This window comes from Pseudophryne corroboree, chromosome 4, assembly GCF_028390025.1.
Source record: "Pseudophryne corroboree isolate aPseCor3 chromosome 4, aPseCor3.hap2, whole genome shotgun sequence".
Taxonomy (NCBI): domain Eukaryota; kingdom Metazoa; phylum Chordata; class Amphibia; order Anura; family Myobatrachidae; genus Pseudophryne; species Pseudophryne corroboree.
The window spans coordinates 218,973,614-218,999,375 of record NC_086447.1 but is presented as its reverse complement, the minus strand read 5'-3'; the positions used below and the strand labels follow the sequence as shown (position 1 = coordinate 218,999,375).

Genomic DNA, 25,762 nt, shown 5'->3' with positions numbered 1-25,762 from the left:
CTATTTTTTATAGCCTTCCTAAGGTACATAAATGTTTGAAAAAACCTCCGGGACGCCCTATAATAGCAGGAATAGGGTCTGCAAGTTCCCGTATATCTGAGTTTATCGATGCACACATTAAAGATTATGTAACCCATTTAAAATCATATGTAAAAGACTCTACCCAAATTTTGAATGATATTAATAATCTTAAATGGGATACAAGTTTCTTCTGGGTAACAATCGATGTTGAAGCGTTATATACTAGTATACCCCATAATGGGGGTCTAGAAGCAGTCCAAATGTTCCTTGATCTAGATGAGAATATTACCATGCAAAAGAAAGAGTTTTTACTGGAATGTGTCCAATATATCTTAAATAATAATTATTTTAAATTCCAGGATAGTTTTTTCAATCAGGACTGCGGAGTAGCGATGGGAACTTCATATGCTCCGAGTCTAGCTAACCTTTATCTAGGTAAATGGGAGGAGGAAACTGTAGAAAAAGATAACAATCCATTTCTTTCATACATACATCTATATAAAAGATTTATAGATGATATATTAATAATTTGGTCAGGTAATGAACTTATGTTTGAAAATTTCATGTCTTATCTGAATAGGAATTGCTTTAACCTCCGTTTTACTTCAAATATCCAAAAGGATAAAATTAATTTTCTTGACTTAACCCTGGACAGTACTGGATGTAATACAGGAGATAATATAAGAACCTATACATATATTAAAGAAACTGATAGGAACAGTTATGTACATTATCAGAGTTGCCATTACAAAAAATGGCTGAACAACATACCGTATTCACAATTTATTCGCTTGAGGCGTAATTGTTCGGATTTGACCACCTTTGACGAACAAGCTACCATCTACAAAAAACGGTTTAATAGCAAGAAATATCCAGATAATATTATTGAAGAAAGTTATATAAAAGCAAGGGATAGAGATAGAACAGAATTGGTAGTTTATAAAGAAAAGGAAAACAATAAAAATGGAAAGTTTGATATCCCATTTATAACTAGATTTAATACAAGGGGAGCCAGCATAAAGGGTATACTACAAAAACATTGGGGTATATTATGCCTTGATCCACTTCTGTGTGACATTATACCTCCACAACCACAGGTAGTATATAAGAGATCATGCTCATTAAGAAATAAATTAGCCCCAAGTAATTTAAAAAGTATAAGAGCCGAGGATAAAATAAAAAAGCTGGAAGGATTTTTTGCTTGCACTAAATGTAAAGTTTGTCAATATGCAAATAAAGATAATAAACAATTTTTTAACTCATCAAATAGTAAATCCTGGAAAATAAAAGGGAAAATGAGTTGCCTCAGCACCTTTGTGATATACCTATTGGAGTGTAAATGCGGAAAACGCTATGTAGGAAAAACAAAACGTATATTGAAATTACGTATTTTAGAACATACACGTAATATATTAAATAAAGTGGAAAATCATAGCGTTCCACGCCATTTTAAAGAATGCTGTGAATCTAAGTTAAAGGGATTTTCATTTAAGGCTATAGAAAAAATTCAAGTGGATGATAGAAAGGGAGATATATTAAAACGATTATCGCAGCGAGAAACCTTCTGGATCTATACCTTGAATACTTTTTCACCTTTTGGATTAAATGAAGGATGTGATATTGTTCCATTTTTGCATAGTTAATTAATTATCCGTGATGGATGTGCATGATTGATAATGGGTTGTCCATTTTTTGACGTGTATGTCCTATCACGGGTATTTGGAATGTATTAATTTTTGTTCTGTCTATATATTTATCCTGCTTATAGGCATATGTTTATATGAAAAGGAAGTGGTTAATAAACTATAGTTATGGAGGTGATCATTTGTGCGGTGCTGGCCTCTTTAACGGCAGCGCTCTGTGTGTGAGCGGCAGTGGTTAGGTCCCGGCTCGTACATATTAGCGCAGCAGTTGTGAGGTCGGACACCATAGAATTAGATTACCACTTGAAACTTTAGATGTTGTGCATATATACATAATATGTGTCTCTCCCAATTTATGAGGGGCTGTGAGAATACAGACAAGTTGTTTATGAATAATGTTTATTATAAATCTGAATTTTGTATGTATTTTATAACATTCCCTGTACTGAGATATTTAAACGATTATTGTAGAGGACATAACTGTCTTTTTAAAATAATTCTATCCCTGTTGAAGATTGCTTGTGCACTGTGGACTCTTCGATTGATGGCGCTTTGCACGAGAACGGCTGTGGCGAGGTCCCGGTTCCCGTGCATATAGCGCAGCATTGGAGGGGTTAACACTGCATGAGCCGTTCTACCATCTAAATTGCTATATGCTTTACTCATTCAATCTATGCACTTTAACCCTGTGATAAGTCAGGATTAATATTGGCAAGTTGTCTGAAATTATGATTATAGTTGCTTTATAAAAAGTTAAGAAACTGTTACATTGTATCTTGTTAAGATCGATTCCAGAACTTTAATGTTTAAATGGTTATTCCTATAAGAATCCTCTATTGTAAACATCTCTCTCTGGTATATATATATACTTGTATATGCTTGCTAGTATTAATTAAATGATGGGAGAAAGATGGGAAAGAACCGCCCAATATGGGTATATAAGAGACTGTGATCGTGAATGCAGACCACACCCCTGACGAAGTCCCTGATTGGACGAAACGCGTAGGGCGTAGGGCGTGGCTTGGACGTGGATGTGGTGACGTCAGTGACCGTGACCAGAGCGGGCTCTGTGAGAAGTCTACATTGCGGATGCAGTGGCTGAGTTGCAGTATTCCACACATGCCGTTTGTTTTAAACTGAAATGTATGTAAGCAGTTATTTCAAGTAAAATCTTATACTTTTTATTACTTATTTGCGCTCTCCAATTTGTTCACCAATATATATATATATATATATAGCAGTCTTAAACGGCGGCACTCAGAACAAATGAGACGAGACACTGCAAGTTGTTGCCAACGTTTCAAAGCAGTTCGCTTTTTCGTCAGGGCTTTTTATTACTTATTTGCGCTCTCCAATTTGTTCACCAATATATATATATATATATATATATATAAACAAACCAACCAACCGAGGACAGACAATATTTTCTTCCAATTCGTTGTTCTAGCTATGGGCTATTTTTGTTATACATTTTCAGAAATGTAAAGACAAAGGTAAAGGTCCTCAGCGTCCAAGCCTTACATGTTGTTAGCTAGAGCACCATCTCTCAAACAAGTCCTGTAGCAAGTTAAAATATTCCAGAACGTCCCAACTAAAAACTAATAATATACTCACTAAGGGGGTTATCCAGGTTTGTTAGCAAACCAAAACAGTACACTAATGGGAAAAACCACGTGCACTGCAGGTGGGGCAGATGTAACATGTGCAGAGAGCATTAGATTTGGGTGGGTTATATTATTTCTGTGCAGGGCAACAAACCTGAATAACCCCCTATGTGCAAAGAACTTTATACTACACATTTTAATGTAATTGGTGGTATTGGAAATCAGTAGGGCTATTTCCATCAGCTGATGGGTTATTTGACACATACTGCATCATGCTACTGCAGATAGCACTATGAGTGGGTGTTGAGGTCCTATTACAATAGGTGCAGATTGGTCACCATAGCTGTGTTGGGTGTGCAGCAGTTGGTGTTGTGAGGGAGGCTGGATTGGCCTACATGTATCATTCTCTGGCCTGATAGGCATATCTGTCCTCACATGACTGCATTCATCAAGGTGCCCAGCTATGCACTTCATTGTGCGCTCTGTGTGCACCCTCTGCTCCTCACTTATCTTGAAAGCAATGCTGGCACCAAAAGTATCTCACTCATGCGCAATTCTTTGTGTACGGTGGTCAGGGCTGTAACTAGGGTGGTGCGGACGGTGCTCAGCACACAGTGCATATGCCCTGTGGGCGGAGAACTGTCCACATCCACCCACAATGTCAATGCACCACCACTGGCGCTGTAATGTATGTAGTGGTGCCCCAGTTTCTTCTCTGCCAGGAGCACAGCTACATACATTACAGGGTCTTTCTTTCTCCCAAATAACCCCTACAAAGGTGTCTGTGTGCAGCTTCCAAAACTATAGGAACATGTACCTGCAGTATCAATAGTTACTCAATGTTTTTTTTCCCTTGAACAAACCTCGCTATAAAAAAACAAATTTCTGGTTCACCTTCTGCCGGCCTGGCAGCTTTCACTACACCATTAACTTCAACAGTTTTAAAGGCATTTCCTAGGGTAACATCATTAAGTTGATCAATAGCCGATTCTTGTAATGAAACAAGTCTCGGAATTGGGAACCCCTCCTCTATATCATCTGGTGGCACCAAAGTTTCCACAACAGTGTCCCCGGCCCAAGCTTGTTCCTCCTGTCTTCTTGGGCAAGACTTGGGATGAGTAGCAATTGTGGACCTATATCCAAAATCCATAAATGACAGTTCTGTTGACTCTCCTCTTGAATCCAGTGAGAGCTGGACTGGTTCCTTTAAGGTTGGCCGTTCAGCCAGGGACGTGCAGTCAGGGGAGGCAGGGGAGGCAGTGCCTCCCCTGACATTAATGTTGGAATAATACAAAGAAGATACTTATGACACATGTTATGTGTTATAAGTATCTGCTTTAGCCTTTGTATTATTTTAGCCAGTCGTACCTGTGTAAAAGCGGTCCTGTCAGTGTTGTTGAGGCAGCGCTGTCAGTGCCTCCCGGTGTCTGTGTGTACGGGCCGGAAGCGGGGGGCGGGGCCAGCATAAGGGCAGGAGAAAGCATTGACAAAAACTCCTAGAAGCGGCACCTACTTGTAGTGCCGCTTTGAAGCAGCGATTGGCCAGTGCGGGACCAGGGGAGGACACTTTGCGGCTACAGGCGCATCACGTGGCTGTTTCCGTCAGAGCCGGAGAGCAGCGCTGAGTAAGCTGCATGGAAAGAGCTGGGGGGAATCATTGGCTGCGGAGGTGATAATGCGGAAGGCCATGAGGACGGGGAGCGACGGGGAGCATCGGTGAGCGCTCTCTCTCTCTCTCTCTCTCTCCTTTTTTTACCACTCCTCTGTATTGAAGTTTTTATGTCTCAGGGCTGTACTAACCTCCGCCATAACTGCACTTTTCTCTGCGCTCTGACACTCCCCCGTCTGCTTTCTCATCCCCTTCTCCCTCTTCCTCACGGCCACTGTATTCTCTCATCGCTGCGCTCCCCCTGGCCGTTTGGCGCATGCGGATCCAGGTTCTGTTTTTCTGGCCATGCGCGGACTGACTTATTGATGAACCAGTGTGCGCATGCCCAGAACAGCAGAACCCGGATGCGTATGCGCCAAACGCCCAGGGGGAGCGCAACGATGAGAGAATACAGTGGCCGCGGCGGTGAGGAAGAGGGAGAAGGGGATGAGAAAGCAGACAGGGGAGCAGCGGGCAGCGGGGAGTGTCAGAGCGCAGAGAAAAGTGCAGTTATCGCGATGGCGGAGGTTAGTACATCCCTCCCTAAATTACTTGTTTTATAGGTTTTATTGGATTCTAATGGACAAGTGGACGTGACCGGCGTGGGATGTAGGTAAGTAATCTCTCTCTCATTTTTACAGGTACCCCAATTGGATTCTACTGGACAAGTGGACGTGACCGGCGTGGGATGTAGGTAAGTATGTGAGAGTGTGTAAGTGTGTTTTAATAAAATTTTACTTTCAAGGTGTGCGTGTTGTGTTTTTATTTGGGTATTTTTTTTGTTGTGGAACTACAGGTACCAGCGAGCTAATTATTTCCCCGCATATTGGTACTTGTGGTTATCCAAGTACCAGCAAGTGGGGGAGGCTTGCTGGGCCTTGTAGTTCCACAACAAAAAACAATATTCTATTTTTGCACACTTATGACTATCAGCCTGGCACCCACCGCCCAGGGGTGCTGGGGACAGCCTCGGGCTTCACCCCTGGCCCTTGGGTGCCTGGAGGGGGGGACCCCTTGGGATCTGCTGGCTGGGTGGACAACAAGTTCTGTCTGTCCTTTAACAATCCCAAGATGACACCACTTGTGGCAAACAAGTAATTATTGAATGTCCACAAAGGGTTTGCTGAACCAATGGACTGTAGTTTATTCACCAAACGTCAGTATGGTACAGACAGCATTCATTGTGATTCCAGCAATCACATCAGCAAAGTATTCCAGCAATTCTGTCACTGGCTATATATTGGTCACCTAGCTAGTCACTGGCCAGCATGTCTAGCGCTGGGGGCGCTGACCCAAACACTACCTAAGCCTCCTCCCCAAGCACTACCAACTAATTATTCACACCCATGTGATGCAACTGTGTAGTTGTGCTGTGTATTGGAACAATTAAACCTGTCTTTGCCATGAGCCCGCAGTCTCCAAAAGAAGACTTTAGTCTCTTTCCCAAGAGGCTGGGACAAACTACCCTGTTTGTCATATAAGTTTTGTTTGTCACAATAAGTTTTGTTTGTAATATTAAACAAGTGTTTTAGTATATTATGTTTTTTCCTTACTATCTCATTGAGGCTAGAATCTTCCCCCTCATCAGCCTTCTCCCACTCCTTCATCCATTGACTTCAAAGCTGACCTCTGTGCCTCCTGGCCCAAACAGTAGCAAGTCATATGACTTAGGGGGTTATCCCGTAAGGATTGCAGATTCTTTCTATTGCATGCTGGGGGCCACCCATCACAGAGCAATACCGCCCAGCATGCTGAATGGCCTGCCCAGCGGCTGCGACTGCAGTTTAATTGCGGTCACAGCAACTGTGGACGACCCCCTGCAGTCGCAGCTAGGCTGTGTATGCAGATGGTCCGCCATAATTTTACCCAGTGGAGCAGCTGTGTCTGATGCCATGCAGCCACCCTGAAGACGCCGCTGACCCGACCCTGTTTTCCCCATGCCTTCCTCGCAACGGTCCGTCGCCACCCCGCACCCACCCTGCGAATGCCTTTGCCTGTCAATCAGGCAGAGGTGTTCACACCCATTGCAACCCAAACGCATGCAGCAATGATGCCAACAACAGGGATATTGCGGTAGCATAGCTTAGCGATGCGATCTGAATAAACCTCTTAGTACATACAGTTATCAGCTCCCATATCAGATCTCCTGGATGATGTCACCTACTTGTGCTCCTTCATGAAGTAGATAGGTAAGGAGATATGCTTACTACTGATCATTGGTGAGATGTTGCAGACGTGGCTGTGGGAAGCCATGCAGGTGATACTAAAGCCAGCAGAAGCCCATACAAGCTGTCGCCACCAACTGTCTTCTCCTGCTTGGGGCCTGGTTGGTACCTGAGAGGGGAGTGAGGACACCCGGACCCAGTGTTGTTTCATCAGGGGGCTGGCTGCAGTATGGGTCTGGGGGCTAATCGTGCAGGAGACGGTCACAGTTTCTGCTTCACAGCAGAGAAGCTTGGTGATGGTTTGCTCTCTCAAGTGGATTTCCAGCATTTTTTCATCTCTTCTTCAACTCTTGCCTGTGACAGCCTGAGAGTAACAGCAAAGACAAACGGGTGTGGGTTAACAGATAGAAAGTGTCTAGTTAGACCAGAGGTTCTCAAACTCGGTCCTCGGGAGCCCACACAGTGCATGTTTTGCAGGTAACCCAGCAGGTGCACAGGTGTATTAATTACTCACTGACACATTTTAAAAGGTCCACAGGTGGACCTAATTATTTCACTTGCGATTCTGTGAGGAGACCTGCAAAACATGCACTGTGTGGGCTCCCGAGGACCGAGTTTGAGAACCTCTGAGTTAGACAGTCAATAAACAGACACATGTTAGATAGACGTTAGGTCGACAGGAAAAAGATAGACAGTACAAAAGGTCGACGGGGTCAAAAGGTTGACACAAAAAAAGGTAGACACCATGGGGTAAATTTACTAAAATTCGTATTTTTCCGAATGAGGTTAAAGTTCAAACACGAATGACATCGAAAGTGTAAAATTGCAACTTTTTGAATTTATTACGACTAATTTACTAACCTGTCGTATTCTGCATTTTCGTGTTTTCCGATGTCGATGTCATTCGTATTTTTTGGCAGTGTTTTACGGGAGTGAATTGTAAAACACTGCCGACATTAACACAATGAATCTCGGCCGGATCTGTGAGATCCGTGCTGGGCTTCATTGTGCACCTTTCGTAAAAAAAAGAACATTGTTAAAAATCCCCCCCAAAAAATGCGTGGGGTCCCCCCTCCTAAGCAAAACCAGCCTCGGGCTCTTTGAGCCGGTCCTGGTTCACAAAATATGGGGGAAAAAATGACCGAAGTTCTCCCATATTTCATTAACCAGCACCGGGCTCTGCGCCTGGTCCTGGTTCCAAAAATACGGGGGATAAAAAGCGTAGGGGTCCCCCATATTTTTGAAACCAGCACCGGGCTCCACTAGCCAGGTACATAATGCCACAGCCGGGGGACACTTTTATATTGGTCCCTGCGGCCCTGGCATTACATACCCAACTAGTCACCACTGGCCGGGGTACCCTGGAGGAGTGGGAACCCCTTAAATCAAGGGTTCCCCCCCTCCAGCCACCCAAGGGCCAGGGGTGAAGCCTGAGGCTGTCCCCCCCATCCAAGGGCGGCAGATGGGGGGCTGATAGCCTTTTGAAAAAATGAGAATATTGTATTTAATAGCAGTACTACAAGTCCCAGCAAACCTCCCCCGCAAGCTGGTACTTGGAGAACCACAAGTACCAGCATGCGGTGGAAAACCGGGCCCGCTGGTACCTGTAGTAATACTACTAAAAAAATACCCCCAAAAAAACAGGACACACACACCGTGAAAGTATAAGTTTATTACATACATGCACACCACCATACATACATACTTACCTATGTTCCAACTAGGCACGGTCCTCTTGTCCCAGTAGAATCCTTGGGGTACCTGTTAAAAAATTATACTCACATAATCCAGGGTCTCTTGTTTTCTTTGTATAATCCACGTACTTGGCAAAAAAATAAAACGGAAACCCGACCACGCACTGAAAGGGGTCCCATGTTTACACATGGGACCCCTTTCCCCGACTGCCAGGACCCCCCCTGACTCCTGTCAAAGAGGGTCCCTTCAGCCAATCAGGGAGCGCCACGTCGTGGCACTCTCCTGATTGGCTGTGTGCTCCTGTAGTGTCTTTCAGGCTCCACACGGCAGAGATACAATGTAGCGCCTATGCGCTCCATTGTATCCAATGGTGGGAACTTTGCGGTCAGCGGTGAGGTTACTTTCGGTCAACCGCTGACCGCAAAGTTCCCACCATTGGATACAATGGAGTGCATAGGCGCTACATGGTATCTCTGCCGTGTGGAGCCTGAAAGACACTACAGGAGCACACAGCCAATCAGGAGAGTGCCACGACATGGCGCTCCCTGATTGGCTGAAGGGACCCTCTTTGACAGGAGTCAGGGGGGGTCCTGGCAGTCGGGGAAAGGGGTCCCATGTGTAAACATGGGACCCCTTTCAGTGCGTGGTCGAGTTTCAGTTTTATTTTTCTCTGACGTCCTAAGAGGATGCTGGGACTCCGTAAGGACCATGGGGAATAGCGGCTCCGCAGGAGACTGGGCACAACTAAAGAAAGCTTTAGGACTACCTGGTGTGCACTGGCTCCTCCCTCTATGACCCTCCTCCAGACCTCAGTTAGAATTTTGTGCTCGGCTGAGCTGGATGCACACTAGGGGCTCTCCTGAGCTCCTAGAAAAATAAAGTTTATTTTAGGTTTTTTATTTTCAGTGAGATCTGCTGGCAACAGACTCACTGCTACGAGGGACTAAGGGGAGAGAAGCGAACCTACCTGCTTGCAGTTAGCTTGGGTTTCTAAGGCTACTGGACACCATTAGCTCCAGAGGGATCTTACACAGGGCCCGACCTCGATCGTCCGTTCCCGGAGCCGCGCCGCCGTCCCCCTTACAGAGCCAGAAGCAAGAAGAGTCCTGGAAATCGGCGGCAGAAGACTTCGGTCTTCAAACAAGGTAGCGCACAGCACTGCAGCTGTGCGCCATTGCTTCCCATGCACACCTCACACTCCGGTCACTGATGGGTGCAGGGCGCTGGGGGGGGGGGGCGCCCTGGGCTGCAATATTAAGTACCTTGGCTGGCAAAAAAACACATAATATAGTCATAGAGACTATATATGTGTAAAATACCCCTGCCAGATATACATAGAAAAAAGCGGGAGAAGTCCGCCGAAAAAGGGGCGGGGCTATCTCCCTCAGCACACTGGCGCCATTTTCCCTCACAGCTCCGCTGGAAGGATCGCTCCCAGGCTCTCCCCTGCAGTTTCCAGACTACATAGGGTAAAAAAGAGAGGGGGGGGGGCACTAAATTTAGGCGCAATATTGTGTATACAAGCAGCTATTGGGAAAAATCACTCAGTTATAGTGTTAATCCCTGTGTTATATAGCGCTGTTGGTGTGTGCTGGCATACTCTCTCTCTGTCTCCCCAAAGGGCTTTGTGGGGTCCTGTCCTCAGTCAGAGCATTCCCTGTGTGTGTGCGGTGTGTCGGTACGGCTGTGTCGACATGTTTGATGAGGAGGCTTATGTGGAGGCGGAGCAAGTGCCGATAAATGTGATGTCACCCCCTGCGGGGCCGACACCTGAGTGGATGGACTTGTGGAAGGAATTACGTGAAAGTGTCAACTCCTTACATAAAAGGTTTGACGACATATCAGATGTGGGACAGCCGGCTTCGCAGCTTGTGCCTGCCCAGCTGTCTCAAAAGCCATCAGGGGCTCTAAAACGCCCGCTACCTCAGATGGCAGACCCAGATGTCGACACGGATACTGAATCCAGTGTCGACGACGATGAGACAAATGTACATTCCAATAGGGCCACACGTTACATGATTGAGGCAATGAAAAATGTGTTGCACATTTCTGATATTACCCCAGGAACCACAAAAAAGGGTATTATGTTTGGGGAGAAAAAACTACCAGTGGTTTTTCCCCCATCTGAGGAATTAAATGAGGTGTGTGAAGAAGCGTGGGCTTCCCCCGATAAGAAACTGGTAATTTCTAAAAGGTTACTAATGGCGTACCCTTTCCCGCCAGAGGATAGGTCACGTTGGGAAACATCCCCTAGGGTGGACAAAGCGCTCACACGTCTGTCAAAAAAGGTGGCACTACCGTCTCCGGACACGGCCGCCCTAAAGGAGCCTGCTGATGGGAAGCAGGAGGCTATCCTGAAGTCTGTATATACACACTCAGGTATTATACTGAGACCAGCTATTGCTTCAGCATGGATGTGCAGTGCTGCAGCTGCGTGGTCAGATTCCCTGTCGGAAAATATTGATACCCTAGACAGGAACACTATATTGCTATCCATAGAGCATATAAAAGACGCAGTCTTATACATGAGAGATGCACAGAGGGATATTTGCCGGCTGGCATCTAAAATAAGTGCAATGTCCATTTCTGCCAGGAGAGGATTATGGACTCGGCAGTGGACGGGTGATGCAGATTCTAAAAGGCACATGGAAGTTTTGCCTTATAAGGGTGAGGAGTTGTTCGGGGATGGTCTCTCGGACCTCGTTTCCACAGCAACAGCTGGGAAGTCAGCATTTTACCCCATGTTCCCTCACAGCCAAAGAAAGCACCGTATTATCAGGTACAGTCCTTTCGGCCCCATAAAGGCAAGCGGGTTAAAAGCGCGTCCTTTCTGCCCAGAGGCAGAGGTAGAGGGAAAAAGCTGCAGCATACAGCCAGTTCCCAGGAGCAAAAGTCCTCCCCCGCTTCCTCCAAGTCCACCGCATGACGCTGGGGCTCCACAGGCAGAGCCAGGTACGGTGGGGGCCCGTCTCAAAAACTTCAGCAATCAGTGGGCTCGCTCACGGGTGGATCCCTGGATCCTTGAAGTAGTATCTCAGGGGTACAAGCTGGAATTCGAGACGTCTCCTCCCCCCCGCCGTTACCTCAAATCTGCCTTGCCAACAACTCCCTCAGGCAGGGAGCCAGTGCTAGAGGCAATTCACAAGCTGTATTCCCAGCAGGTGATAGTCAAGGTGCCCCTCCTTCAACAAGGACGGGGTTACTATTCCACAATGTTTGTGGTACCGAAACCGGACGGTTCGGTGAGACCCATTTTAAATTTGAAATCCTTGAACACATATATAAAAAAATTCAAGTTCAAGATGGAATCGCTCAGGGCGGTTATTTCAAGCCTGGACGAGGGGGATTACATGGTATCACTGGACATCAAGGATGCTTACCTGCATGTCCCCATTTACCATCATCACCAGGAGTACCTCAGATTTGTGGTACAGGATTGTCATTACCAATTCCAGACGTTGCCGTTTGGTCTGTCCACGGCACCGAGGGTATTTACCAAGGTAATGGCCGAAATGATGATACTCCTTCGAAAAAAGGGAGTTTTAATTATCCCGTACTTGGACGATCTCCTGATAAAGGCGAGGTCCAGGGAGCAGTTGTTGGTCGGGGTAGCACTATCTCGGGAGGTGCTACAACAGCACGGTTGGATTCTAAATATTCCAAAGTCACAGCTGGTCCCTACGACACGTCTACTGTTCCTGGGGATGGTTCTGGACACAGAACAGAAAAAAGTGTTTCTCCCGGAGGAGAAAGCCAAGGAGCTGTCATCTCTAGTCAGAGGCCTCCTGAAACCAAAACAGGTGTCGGTGCATCACTGCACGCGAGTCCTGGGGAAAATGGTAGCTTCCTACGAAGCAATTCCATTCGGCAGGTTCCATGCATGGACTTTTCAGTGGGACCTGTTGGACAAGTGGTCCGGATCGCATCTTCAGATGCATCGGCTGATAACCCTGTCTCCAAGGACCAGGGTGTCTCTGCTGTGGTGGCTGCAAAGTGCTCATCTTCAAGAGGGCCGCAGATTCGGCATACAGGACTGGGTCCTGGTGACCACGGATGCCAGCCTTCGAGGCTGGGGGGCAGTCACACAGGGAAGAAACTTCCAAGGACTATGGTCAAGTCAGGAGACTTCCCTACACATAAATATTCTGGAACTGAGGGCCAGTTACAATGCCCTAAATCAGGCAAAACCCCTGCTTCAAAACCAGCCGGTACTGATCCAGTCAGACAACATCACGGCAGTCGCCCATGTAAACCGACAGGGTGGCACAAGAAGCAGGACGGCGATGGCGGAAGCCACAAGGATTCTCCGATGGGCGGAAAATCATGTGTTAGCACTGTCAGCAGTGTTCATTCCGGGAGTGGACAACTGGGAAGCAGACTTCCTCAGCAGGCACGACCTCCACCCGGGAGAGTGGGGACTTCATCCAGAAGTCTTCCAACTGATTGTAAACCATTGGGAAAGGCCACAGGTGGACATGATGGCGTCCCGCCTAAACAAAAAGCTAGAAAGATATTGCGCCAGGTCAAGAGACCCTCAGGCGATAGCTGTGGACGCTCTAGTGACACCGTGGGTGTACCGGTCGGTTTATGTGTTCCCTCCTCTTCCTCTCATACCCAAGGTACTGAGGATAATAAGGAGAAGAGGAGTAAGAACTATACTCATTGCTCCGGATTGACCAAGAAGAGCTTGGTACCCGGAACTTCAAGAAATGATCTCAGAGGACCCATGGCCTCTGCCGCTCAGACAGGACCTGCTGCAGCAGGGGCCCTGTCTGTTCCAAGACTTACCGCGGCTGCGTTTGACGGCATGGCGGTTGAACACCGGATCCTGAAGGAAAAGGGCATTCCGGAGGAAGTCATTCCTACGCTGATTAAAGCTAGGAAAGAAGTGACCGCAAACCATTATCACCGCATTTGGCGAAAATATGTTGCGTGGTGTGAGGCCAGGAAGGCCCCAACGGAGGAATTTCAGCTGGGCCGTTTTCTGCACTTCCTACAGTCAGGGGTGACTATGGGCCTAAAATTGGGTTCCATTAAGGTCCAGATTTCGGCTCTATCGATTTTCTTCCAGAGAGAACTGGCTTCACTACCTGAAGTTCAGACTTTTGTTAAGGGAGTGCTGCATATTCAGCCCCCTTTTGTGCCTCCAGTGGCACCTTGGGATCTCAACGTGGTGTTGGATTTCCAAAAGTCACATTGGTTTGAGCCACTTAAAACCGTGGAATTAAAATATCTCACGTGGAAAGTGGTCATGCTGTTGGCTTTGGCTTCGGCCAGGCGTGTGTCAGAATTGGCGGCTTTGTCATGTAAAAGCCCTTATCTGATTTTCCATATGGATAGGGCAGAATTGAGGACTCGTCCCCAGTTTCTCCCTAAGGTGGTATCAGCCTTTCATTTGAACCAACCTATCGTGGTGCCTGCGGCTACTAAAGACTTGGAGGCTTCCAAGTTGTTGGACGTAGTCAGGGTCCTGAGAATTTATGTTTCCAGGACAGCTAGTGTCAGGAAAATTGACTTGTTGTTTGCACCCAACAAGCTGGGTGCTCCTGCTTCAAAGCAGACTATTGCTCGCTGGATCTGTAGTACGATTCAGCTTGCACATTCTGCGTCTGGACTGCCGCATCCTAAATCAGTGAAAGCTTATTCCACGAGGAAGGTGGGCTCTTCTTGGGCGGCTGCCCGAGGGGTCTCGGCTCTACAACTTTGCCGAGCAGCTACTTGGTCGGGGTCAAACACATTTGCTAAATTCTACAAGTTTGACACCCTGGCTGAGGAGGACCTAGAGTTTGCCCATTCGGTGCTGCAGAGTCATCCGCACTCTCCCGCCCGTTTGGGAGCTTTGGTATAATCCCCATGGTCCTTACGGAGTCCCAGCATCCACTTAGGACGTCAGAGAAAATAAGATTTTACTCACCGGTAAATCTATTTCTCGTAGTCCGTAGTGGATGCTGGGCGCCCATCCCAAGTGCGGATTGTCTGCAATACTTGTTTATAGTTATTGTTTAACTAAAGGGTTATTGTTGAGCCATCTGTTGAGAGGCTCAGTTATTGTTCATACTTTTAACTGGGTATAGTATCACGAGTTATACGGTGTGATTGGTGTGGCTGGTATGAGTCTTACCCGGGATTCAAAATCCTTCCTTATTGTGTCAGCTCTTCCGGACACAGTATCCTAACTGAAGTCTGGAGGAGGGTCATAGAGGGAGGAGCCAGTGCACACCAGGTAGTCCTAAAGCTTTCTTTACTTGTGCCCAGTCTCCTGCGGAGCCGCTATTCCCCATGGTCCTTACGGAGTCCCAGCATCCACTACGGACTACGAGAAATAGATTTACCGGTGAGTAAAATCTTATTTTTTGCCAAGTACGTGGATTATACAAAGAAAACAAGAGACCCTGGATTATGTGAGTATAATTTTTTAACAGGTACCCCAAGGATTCTACTGGGACAAGAGGACCGTGCCTCGTGGGAACATAGGTAAGTATGTATGTATGGTGGTGTGCATGTATGTAATAAACTTATACTTTCACGGTGTGTGTGTCCTGTTTTTTTTGGGGTATTTTTTTAGTAGTAGTACTACAGGTACCAGCGGGCCCGGTTTTCCACCGCATGCTGGTACTTGTGGTTCTCCAAGTACCAGCTTGCGGGGGAGGCTTGCTGGGACTTGTAGTACTGCTACTAAAAACAATATTCTCATTTTTTTCAAAAGGCTATCAGCCCTCCATCCGCCGCCCTTGGATGGGGGGGGACAGCCTCGGGCTTCACCCCTGGCCCTTGGGTGGCTGGAGGGGGGGAACCCTTGATTTAAGGGGTTCCCACTCCTCCAGGTTACCCCGGCCAGGGGTGACTAGTTGGGTATGTAATGCCAGGGCCGCAGGGACCAATATAAAAGTGTCCCCCGGCTGTGGCATTATGTACCTGGCTAGTGGAGCCCGGTGCTGGTTTCAAAAATACGGGGGACCCCTACGCTTTTTGTCCCCCGTATTTTTGGAACCAGGCGCAGAGCCCGGTGCTGGTTTATGAAATATGGGGGAACTCCGGTCATTTTTTCCCCCATATTTTGTGAACCAGGACCGGCTCAAAGAGCCCGAGGCTGGTTTTACTTAGGAGGGGGGACCCCACACATTTTTTTTTTAAACAAAATTAACACTTTCCCACCCCTTCCCACTGATAAACATGCACGGATCTCACGGATCCGTGCATGCCAATCAGAGCACGGTAAAAAAAAAGCAGGTCTATTTTAAAACTGCTTTTTTTTACGATTTGTAATTATTCACGGCAGTGTTTGGCTATTGCCGGCAGTGTTTGTGAAATACAAATTTTAGTAAATGACCGAGTTCTATAAAATAACAAGCGTATTTGACCGATGGTGTATTCATTCGTAAAAATTTTCTTGGACTTCCAAAAAAATACGAATGCCCTCATCACTGCCGAGATTTGTGCTTAGTAAATTCCCGAGATGATACTTTGAAGAAAAAACGCAAAATCGGTCAAAATCAGGAGCTTAGTAAATTTCCCCCCATGTTTTTTGCATTTTTGTGGTTAGTGTGGATAGTTTTGTCATCTGAGAGCCCCAATTGTAGAAAGGCATACCCTCGCGGGGCTTGCTTCACTCGCCACGCTTCGGGCACGGTGGCTCGCTTTGTTCGCCACAAGGTTTATAACCAACTCTATGCCAACATGGATAGAGAAGGTATGAAATAGTCCAAAAACATGTTAAACTGAAAAAATAAAAATTGTCTATCTTTTTTATGTCGACCATTTTCATGTCGACCTTTTGACCCTGTCGATCTAATGTCTGTCTAACATATGGTGTCTATCTATTGACTGTCTATCAAATGGATACCAAGACAAACATTAGAGACAATACGAAAAAACATGTTGTCATGTTTTATATTTACAAATGCTGTTTTATTTCTGGCAATAGCTTATTAGCCATCGGCTTTTGGCAATTCCATGATGTATATGTCAGTCTTACCCATGAACAGAATGAAGGCTGCTTGTTTACAGGATGTGGAAATGTCTCCCCCCAAACTCCAACAGGGTCAACATTCAGGTCCAATTAAACATTATAATGTGCAGTATATTCAGTGTTTTATCTATAATGAGTTTACAGTGTGCTATGCACATGAGCCCCTGAGTCAAAATTGGCCCACACTACTCACCTGCCCCCATTTATCAAGCCTTGGAGAGTGATAAATAGCACGGTGATAAAGTACCAACCAATCAGATCCTAACTGCCATGTTACAGGCTGTGTTTGAAAAAACGAGTTTTATGGTAAGAACTTACCTTTGTTAAAACTCTTTCTGCGAGGTACACTGGGCTCCACAAGGATAGACATAAGGGTGTAGAGTAGGATCTTGATCCGAGGCACCAACAGGCTGAAAAGCTTTGACTGTTCCCAGAATGCATAGCTCCGCCTCCTCTATAACCCCGCCTCCCCGCACAGGAGCTCAGTTTTTAGTTAACCAGCCCAATGCAGTAGCAGGAAAAGAGACGACAACGGTTAGTAGCCACATACACCACACTCTCACGACAGGAGAAGTGTCAGCGGCTAATGCCATACCAACCCAAAGAAGCTAAGTGCGTCAGGGTGGGCGCCTTGTGGAGCCCAGTGTACCTCGCAGAAAGAGTTTTAACAAAGGTAAGTTCTTACCATAAAACTCGTTTTCTGCTGCGGGGTACACTGGGCTCCACAAGGATAGACATAGGGTATGTCCTAAAGCAGTTCCTTATGGGAGGGGACGCACTGTAGCGGGCACAAGAACCCGGCGTCCAAAGGAAGCATCCTGGGAAGCAGCAGTATCGAAGGCATAGAGCCTTATGCACGTGTTCACGGAGGACCACGTAGCCGCCTTGCACAATTGTTCAACGGTCGCACCATGTCGGGCAGCCCAAGAAGGTCCAACAGACCAAGTAGAATGGGCCGTAATGTGATCAGGAGCTGAAAGACCAGCCCTCACATAAGCATGTGCAATCAACATTCTAATCCATCTGGCCAAAGTTTGCTTGTGAGCAGGCCAGCCACGTTTGTGAAATCCAAACAGCACAAAAAAAAGAATCAGATTTTCTAATAGAAGCAGTTCTCTTCACATAGATACGGAGAGCCCGTACCACATCCAAAGACCACTCCTTGGAAGACAGATCAGGAGAAACAAGTGCCGGAACCATAATCTCCTGGTTAAGGTGGAACGAAGAAACCACCTTAGGTAAATATCCGGGACGAGTCCTAAGAACCAACCGGTCACGGTGAAATATCAGATATGGGGAACTACAGGACAAGGCACCCAAATCCGACACTCTTCTAGCTGAAGCAATAGCCATCAGAAACACCACCTTAAGGGAAAGCCACTTAAGATCAGCTGAACCAAGAGGTTCAAACGGAGACTCTTGTAGCACCTCCAAAACCACCGACAAGTCCCAAGGAGCCATAGGCGGGACATATGGAGGTTGGATACGCAACACACCCTGAGTAAAGGTATGCACATAAGGTAAGGTCGCAATTTTTCTCTGAAACCACACCGACAAGGCAGATAATTGAACCTTGAGGGAGGCCAGACGCAGGCCTAAGTCCAGGCCCTGCTGAAGAAAAGCCAACAACTTGGCTATACTAAACTTGGAAGTGTCATAATCGTTAGATGCGCACCAAACAAAGTAAGAATGCCAGATCCTATAGTAAATCCGAGCCGAAGCTGATTTCCGGGCCTGCAACATAGTTTGAATGACTGCCTCAGAAAACCCTTTTGCCCTTAGGACGGAAGCTTCAAGAGCCACGCCGTCAAAGACAGCCGGGCTAGGTCCTGGTAGACACAGGGGCCCTGAACGAGGAGGTCTGGGCATTGTGGAAGTAGAATTGGATGCTCTGACAATAGGCCCTGTAGGTCTGAGAACCAGTGCCGTCTGGACCACGCTGGAGCTATGAGAAGCAGATTTCCTTTTTCTTGCTTGAACTTCCGAATTACCCTGGGCAGGAGTGACACCGGAGGGAACACGTACGGCAGCCGAAACCTCCACGGTACCGCCAGCACATCCACGAATGCTGCTTGAGGATCCCTTGTCCTTGCTCCGAAGACCGGAACCTTGTGATTGTGTCGAGACGCCATCAGATCCACGTCTGGAAGGCACCACTCTTCCACTAGAAGTTGAAACACTTCTGGATGGAGGCCCCACTCGCCGGCATGTACGTCCTGACGACTGAGAAAGTTTGCTTCCCAATTCAGGACTCCCGGAATGAATATTGCCGATATGGCCGGTAGATGGCGTTCCGCCCAATGTAGAATCCGTGAGACTTCCTTCATTGCCAAGCGGCTTCGAGTGCCACCTTGATGATTTATGTAAGCCACCGTGGTGGCGTTGTCCGACTATACTTGAACAGGACGGTTCTGAATTAAATGCTGGGCCAGGTTCAACGCATTGAAGACCGCCCGCAATTCCAGAATGTTGATAAGGAGGAGAGATTCCTCCTTGGTCCACCAACCCTGAAGGGAGTGTTGCTCCAGCACTGCGCCCCAACCCCTTAGACTGGCATCTGTCGTCAACAGGACCCAGTTGGATATCCAGAACGGACGGCCCCTGCACAATTGTCAGTCCTGGAGCCACCATAGCAGCGACAGACGGACCTCCGGAGTCAATGAGATCATGTGAGACCTGATCCGGTGAGGCAGGCCGTCCCACATGGCTAGAATCAGCTTCTGGAGGGGGCGAGAATGGAATTGAGCATACTCCACCATGTTGAATGCTGATACCATGAGGCCCAGCACCTGCATCGCCGAATGTATCGACACTTGCGGACGAGAAAGGAAGCAACGAATCCTGTCCTGAAGCTTCAGGACTATCACTGACCTGGTTTGGGATTGTTGTGGACTCGGGGTATCTTCCGAAGATCGGGAAGAGGAACCGCAACTGGGCCGCAACAGAGATGGCCGAATGTAGGTTTTCCCTTATACAGGATTCGGACAGCAGGCAGGAGGCACGTGTTGGATATTGAAGATCTCCTGAAAAACAAGAACTTGAAAGGGCTGATGAATCCTCTGCAGACAAATGATAATGAACGTGGCTGGAGAACAGGAAGATTGAGAGTAGTAACCGTGACTGGAACGCACGGTGCAGAAGCCTGTGTTTGCTGGACGCACGGTAAATTAGAGGTACAGGACGCGGAAGGCACTGACTGTGCTAGGAGATAAAGAAGTGCTTGGCGGCACGGAGGTGCTCGGAGGCACGGAGGTGCTCGGAGGCTCGGAGGTGCTCGGAGGCTCGGAGGTGCTCGGAGGCACGGAGGTGCTGGAGGCACGGAGGTGCTGGAGGCACGGAGGTGCTTGGAGGCAAGGAGGTGCTGGAGGCACGGAGGTGCTTGGAGGCACGGAGGTGCTTGGAGGCACGGAGGTGCTTGAGGCACGGAGGTGCTTGGAGGCACGGAGGTGCTTGGAGGCACGGAGGTGCTGGAGGCACGGAGGTGCTGGAGGCACGGAGGTGCTTGGAGGCACGGAGGACTGGTGATCACCACTCTGGGGAACTGATGATACTCAGGCACTGATGCAGGGCCTGGCGCCTGAATTTATACTTCCCACCACCGTCTGGTTGGTGGCAAGTGCCTGATGACGTCACCCGCCCAGACGCCGGACCGAGCACCGGGAGCCGCCAGCGAGGACGGCCGCAGAGAGGACCAGCGCGCCCGGAGAGGTAAGTAAGGCGAACGGGGCGGCAGCGTGACAGTACCCCCTCCTCTAGGGGTGGCCCCTGGACACTTCCCAGGTTTCGTAGGGTGCTTGGCATGGAAGATCCGGATTAGTCGAGGAGCTGAGACCTCAGAAGCTCCTATCCAACTTCTCTCCTCAGGACCATAACCTTTCCATTCTACCAGATATTGCAGGTTCTTATGAAGATAACGAGAGTCCAGAATAGTTTTGATCTCGAAGTCTGTCCCAGTTTCAGTTTCTACCGAAGTGGGGCTTGAGGGCTTAGAATGAAAACGATTAAGGATGAGAGGACGAAGGAGAGAAACATGAAAGGCATTCGGTATGCGTAGATGAGAAGGTAATCCTAACTTGCAGACCACAGGATTCAGGATTTGTAGCACAGGGTATGGACTGATGAATCTTGGGGCGAACTTCATGGTGGGTGCCTTTAGCCGGAGGTTACGTGTGGAGAGCCATACCCTGTCACCAACCTTGTATTGAGGAGCGGCTCGCCGTTTCTTGTCCGCGAAGAACTTGTATCGGACAGAAACCTTTTTAAGACTAGCATGAACCTTACTCCAAATTTGTCTGAAGTGTAGTAGAGTGGAAGTCACAGCTGGAACCTCTCCTGTTGGAAGAATTGGTAATTCCGGAACTCGTGGGTGGAAACCATAGTTGATGAAGAACGGAGATTCGCCAGTGGAGGAATGAAATTAATGGTTATGTGCAAACTCTGCCCAAGGCAATAACTCTACCCAGTTGTCCTGTGAGGGGAAGAGATACAGGGGGAGGAAAGTCTCCAAATCTTGATTGACTCATTCCGTTTGCCCATTAGTTTGGGGGTGATAAGCGGACGAAAACTTAAGTTTAATTTGTAAGGCCGAGCAGAGAGCTTTCCAAAACCTTGCGGTGAACTGTACCCCTCGATCAGAGACTATTTCTTGAGGCAACCCATGCAACCGAAAATGTTCTCGGACGAATATTAGAGCTAATTTAGGAGCTGTCGGCAGACCAGTCAATGGAACGAAGTGCGCCATCTTCGAAAAACGGTCGACGATCACCCAGACAGTGTTGTAACCTTTGGAACAGGGCAAGTCGGTGACGAAGTCCATGGAAATGTGAGTCCAGGATTTCATAGGAATGGACAGAGGACGAAGCAACCCAGCAGGAGGCAGGCGAGAAGATTTATGCTGTGTACACTGTGGACAAGAATTAACGTAATCCTGTACATCCTTCCTCATGGAGTCCCACCTTGTACATCTTCTGGGCGCTGGGATGACCGGAAAACTTGGAGATATGGGCCCACCGTAGTATCCTCGGCCGGAATTTAGCTGGTACGGACATTCTTCCAGGGGGAGGACCTGGAGTAGTTGAGGCAGCGGAGACAGAAATTGGATTCAGAATTAAGGGGGTCATTCCGAGTTGTTCGCTCGCAAGCTGCTTTTAGCATCTTTACACACGCTAAGCCGCCGCCTACTGGGAGTGAATCTTAGCATATTAAAATTGCGAACGAAAGATTAGCAGAATTGCGAATAGACACTTCTTAGCAGTTTCTGAGTAGCTCCACACTTACTCGGCATCTGCGATCAATTCAGTGCTTGCCGTTCCTGGTTTGACGTCACAAACACACCCAGCGTTCGCCCAGACACTCCTCCGTTTCTCCAGCCACTCCCGCGTTTCTCCCAGAAACGGTAGCGTTTTTTCGCACACTCCCATAAAACGGCCAGTTTCCGCCCAGAAACACCCACTTCCTGTCAATCACATTACGATCACCAGAACGAAGAAAAAACCTCATAATGCCGTGAGTAAAATTCCTAACTGCATAGCAAATTTACTTGGCGCAGTCGCACTGTGGACATTGCGCATGCGCATTAGCGACTATTCGCTCCGTTGCAACAAAAAAATAACGAGCGAACAACTCGGAATGACCCCCTAAACTCCGCTCAAAAGAATCCTCTTCATCTGTGGGAGTTTGTGAACGGGACAGTGCATCCGCTTTAGTATTGAAAGTCCCGACTCGGTACTTGATAACAAAAGAAAATCGAATGAAGAAGAGTGCCCATCTAGCTTGGCGAGGATTCAAGCACTGTGCGGTTTTGATATACAACAAATTTTTGTGATCAGTGTAAATGGTAATCACATGTTTGGCCCCTTCTAAGAGATATCTCCACTCTTCCAAGGCAGATTTAATTGCAAAGAGTTCCTGGTCTCCAATAGTGTAATTTCGTTCGGCCGGAGAGAATTTACGAGAGTGGAAGCCACACGGATGTAATCTCTTATCTGAGGAGTACTGAGAGAGAACGGCCCCAACTCCGACCGAGGATGCGTCAACTTCTAGGAAGAAAGGTTCCTCGAAATTTGGTTGTTGGAGTACTGGAGCAGACATAAAAGCTGATTTCAAGTGGGAAAAAGCCTCTATGGCTTCGGGAGGCCACAAACCCGGGTTGGAACACTTTCTCGTCAAGGCGGTAATGGGCGCAACAATGGTGGAGAAACTTCTAATGAATTTTCTATAATAGTTCGCAAAACCCAGGAATCTTTGTATTGCTTTCAAGGAGAATGGCTGTGCCCAGTCCCGAATGGCGGAAAGTTTCTCCGGGTCCATGCGAAGCTCCGTCCCTGAGATGATATAACCGAGGAACGGTATTGATGTTACTTCGAAGGTACACTTGGAGATCTTGGCATAGAGATGATTCTCATGTAAACGGCGGAGTACCTCTTTGACCTGTGTCCTGTGTTCAGCAAGATCTTTGGAAAAAATCAGTATGTCATCCAAATATACCACGACACTTAGGTATAACATGTCTCGGAAGATTTCGTTGACGAATCCCTGGAAGACAGCAGGAGCATTGCTAAGACCGAACGGCATCACCAGGTACTCATAATGCCCATCCCGGGTATTGAAGGCGGTCTTCCATTCATCTCCCTCTCTGATGCGTATAAGGTTATGGGCCCCCCTCAAATCGAGCTTGGAAAAAACGTGGGCACCACGAACTCTATCAAATAGCTCTGTGATTAGGGGCAAGGGTTATTTATTTTTTATGGTAATATCGTTTAGGCCGCGGTAGTCGATACATGGTCTTAACCCCCGTCCTTCTTTTTCACGAAGAAGAAGCCCGCTCCAGCCGGGGAGATAGAGGGGCGAATGAATCCCTTGTGAAGATTGGACTTGATATAGTCTGACATAGCTTGTGTCTCTGGAAGGGACAGAGGATAAATGCGACCCCGGGTGGCATTTTCCCTGGGATGAGGTCAATGGGGCAGTCCCAAGGCCTATGGGGTGGTAACTGGTCAGCCGCCTGTTCCGAGAACACATCCTTGAACTCTTGATACGCCTCCGGGATAAGTTCTTCCTCCGACTTAGTAGAAACACGAAGCGGACAGACAGGGGTGAGACAGTTAGCGTGACAAAAAGAACTCCAAGACCGAAGCTGTGCGGTCTTCCAATCGATATGGGGATTGTGAATTTTGAGCCAAGGCATTCCGAGAACCAGATCGTGATGCATTTCCGGAATCACCAGGAACTCCAAATATTCTTGATGTAGAGCCCCGACCTGTAGTTTAACTGGGACCGTGCGCCCTGTTATGATACCCTTGGATATCCTAGTACCATTGATAGCTGTCAAAGAAATAGGCCGCTCGATGGGCCGTACTTCCAAATTCAGGCTTTGGACACAGAGAGAAGAAACGAAATTCCCCGCAGCCCCGGAGTCCAACAGGGCTTCAAAAGACTTGGAAGTAGACTCGGTGGTTAACGATACAGGTAGCACACAGTCCGAAGTCGGAGAAGATTTGGTCGTAACCCCCAACTTGACTCCTCCGGAAACAAGCTAGGCCTGCCCGTTTCCCGGACGGGATTTGCAGGACTTGATGAAGTGACCTGCAGCTCCGCAGTTCAGACAGAGTTTACCCTCATGACGACGCTGTCGCTCTTCCGGAGACAATCGGGATCGGTTAATCTGCATGGGTTCGTCCGGACTTGGGACCACCGCTTGCCTTGCAGGGGGAAGCCGGAACCTAGAACGATCCGATCGACTACGTTCACCTCCACGTTCCTGCATCCGGAGATCTACCTTGACGCAGAGAGAGATCAATTCCTCTAAAGAATCCGGAAGCTCCCAAGTGACCAACTCATCCTTCAGGCGATCAGAGAGACCGTTCCAGAAAGCAGCTCTCAGAGCCTCATTATTCCAGCGAAGTTCAGAGGCAATGGTTTGAAATTGAACCACATACTGACCCACGGATCGGGAGCCTTGACGGATGCGGAGCAAGTCAGAAGAGGCCGAGGTCATCCTGCCGGGCTCGTCAAAAATTCTTCGAAAAGACATGATGAATTCGGGGTAATTGGAAACCAGTGAATCAGAACGTTCCCATAATGGAGACACCCAATCCAAGGCAGATCCTTCCAGCAGAGAAATAATATATGCCACCTTGGACCGGTCTGTAGGAAAGTTATGTGCAAGTAACTCGAAATGTACCTCGCATTGGTTTAAAAAACCACGACAATTTTTAGGATTCCCATTATAACGGGACGGAGTAGGCAGTTGAAGGCGCGGAGTGGCACCGGCCGATGGCTGAACATTGCTGGAAGCGGCAACTGGTGCGGCTACGGGAACTGGTGCTGGAATTACCGAGGCTAGGGATGCTTGAATCTGATCCAGACGCCCGGACAACTCCTGGAGGTACTGCACCACCTGACCTTGTGCCGCTTCCTGACTTTGTACTCGGGAAGCCAGATTCTGGATAGCACTTGATTCCGTGTTCCGATCCCCCGAGTCCATGAGGCCTGAGTATACTATCACTGACCTGGTTTGGGATTGTTGTGGACTCGGGGTATCTTCCGAAGATCGGGAAGAGGAACCGCAACTGGGCCGCAACAGAGATGGCCGAATGTAGGTTTTCCTCATACAGGATTCGGACAGCAGGCAGGAGGCACGTGTTGGATATTGAAGATCTCCTGAAAAACAAGAACTTGAAAGGGCTGATGAATCCTCTGCAGACAAATGATAATGAACGTGGCTGGAGAACAGGAAGATTGAGAGTAGTAACCGTGACTGGAACGCACAGTGCGGAAGCCTGTGTTTGCTGGACGCACGGTAAATTAGAGGTACAGGACGCGAAAGGCACTGACTGTGCTAGGAGATACAGAAGTGCTTGGCGGCACTGAGGTGCTGGAGGCATGGAGGTGCTTAGAGGCACGGAGGTGCTTGAGGCACGGAGGTGCTTGAGGCACGGGGGTGCTTGGAGGCACGGAGGTGCTGGAGGCACGGAGGTGCTGGAGGCTCGGAGGTGCTCGGAGGCACGGAGGTGCTG

The 25,762-nt window shown here is 47.9% G+C and overlaps 1 long non-coding RNA gene across 2 annotated transcripts in view; it reads right to left on the bottom strand.

Moving 5' to 3' along the window:
• Positions 1-792: 792 nt before the first annotated feature.
• Positions 793-25,762, bottom strand: part of LOC134911281 (uncharacterized) — an 87,854-nt gene continuing 62,884 nt past the window's right edge. Inside the window, exons 6-7 of one of the 2 annotated variants that reach the window (XR_010176446.1) lie at positions 7,124-7,445; positions 793-862 (exon numbers count right to left, since the gene is read on the bottom strand). This is a non-coding gene — a long non-coding RNA (uncharacterized LOC134911281). Of the gene's footprint in view, positions 863-6,847; positions 7,446-25,762 lie in introns of those variants that run through there. The other variant, XR_010176445.1, reaches the window with a different exon arrangement.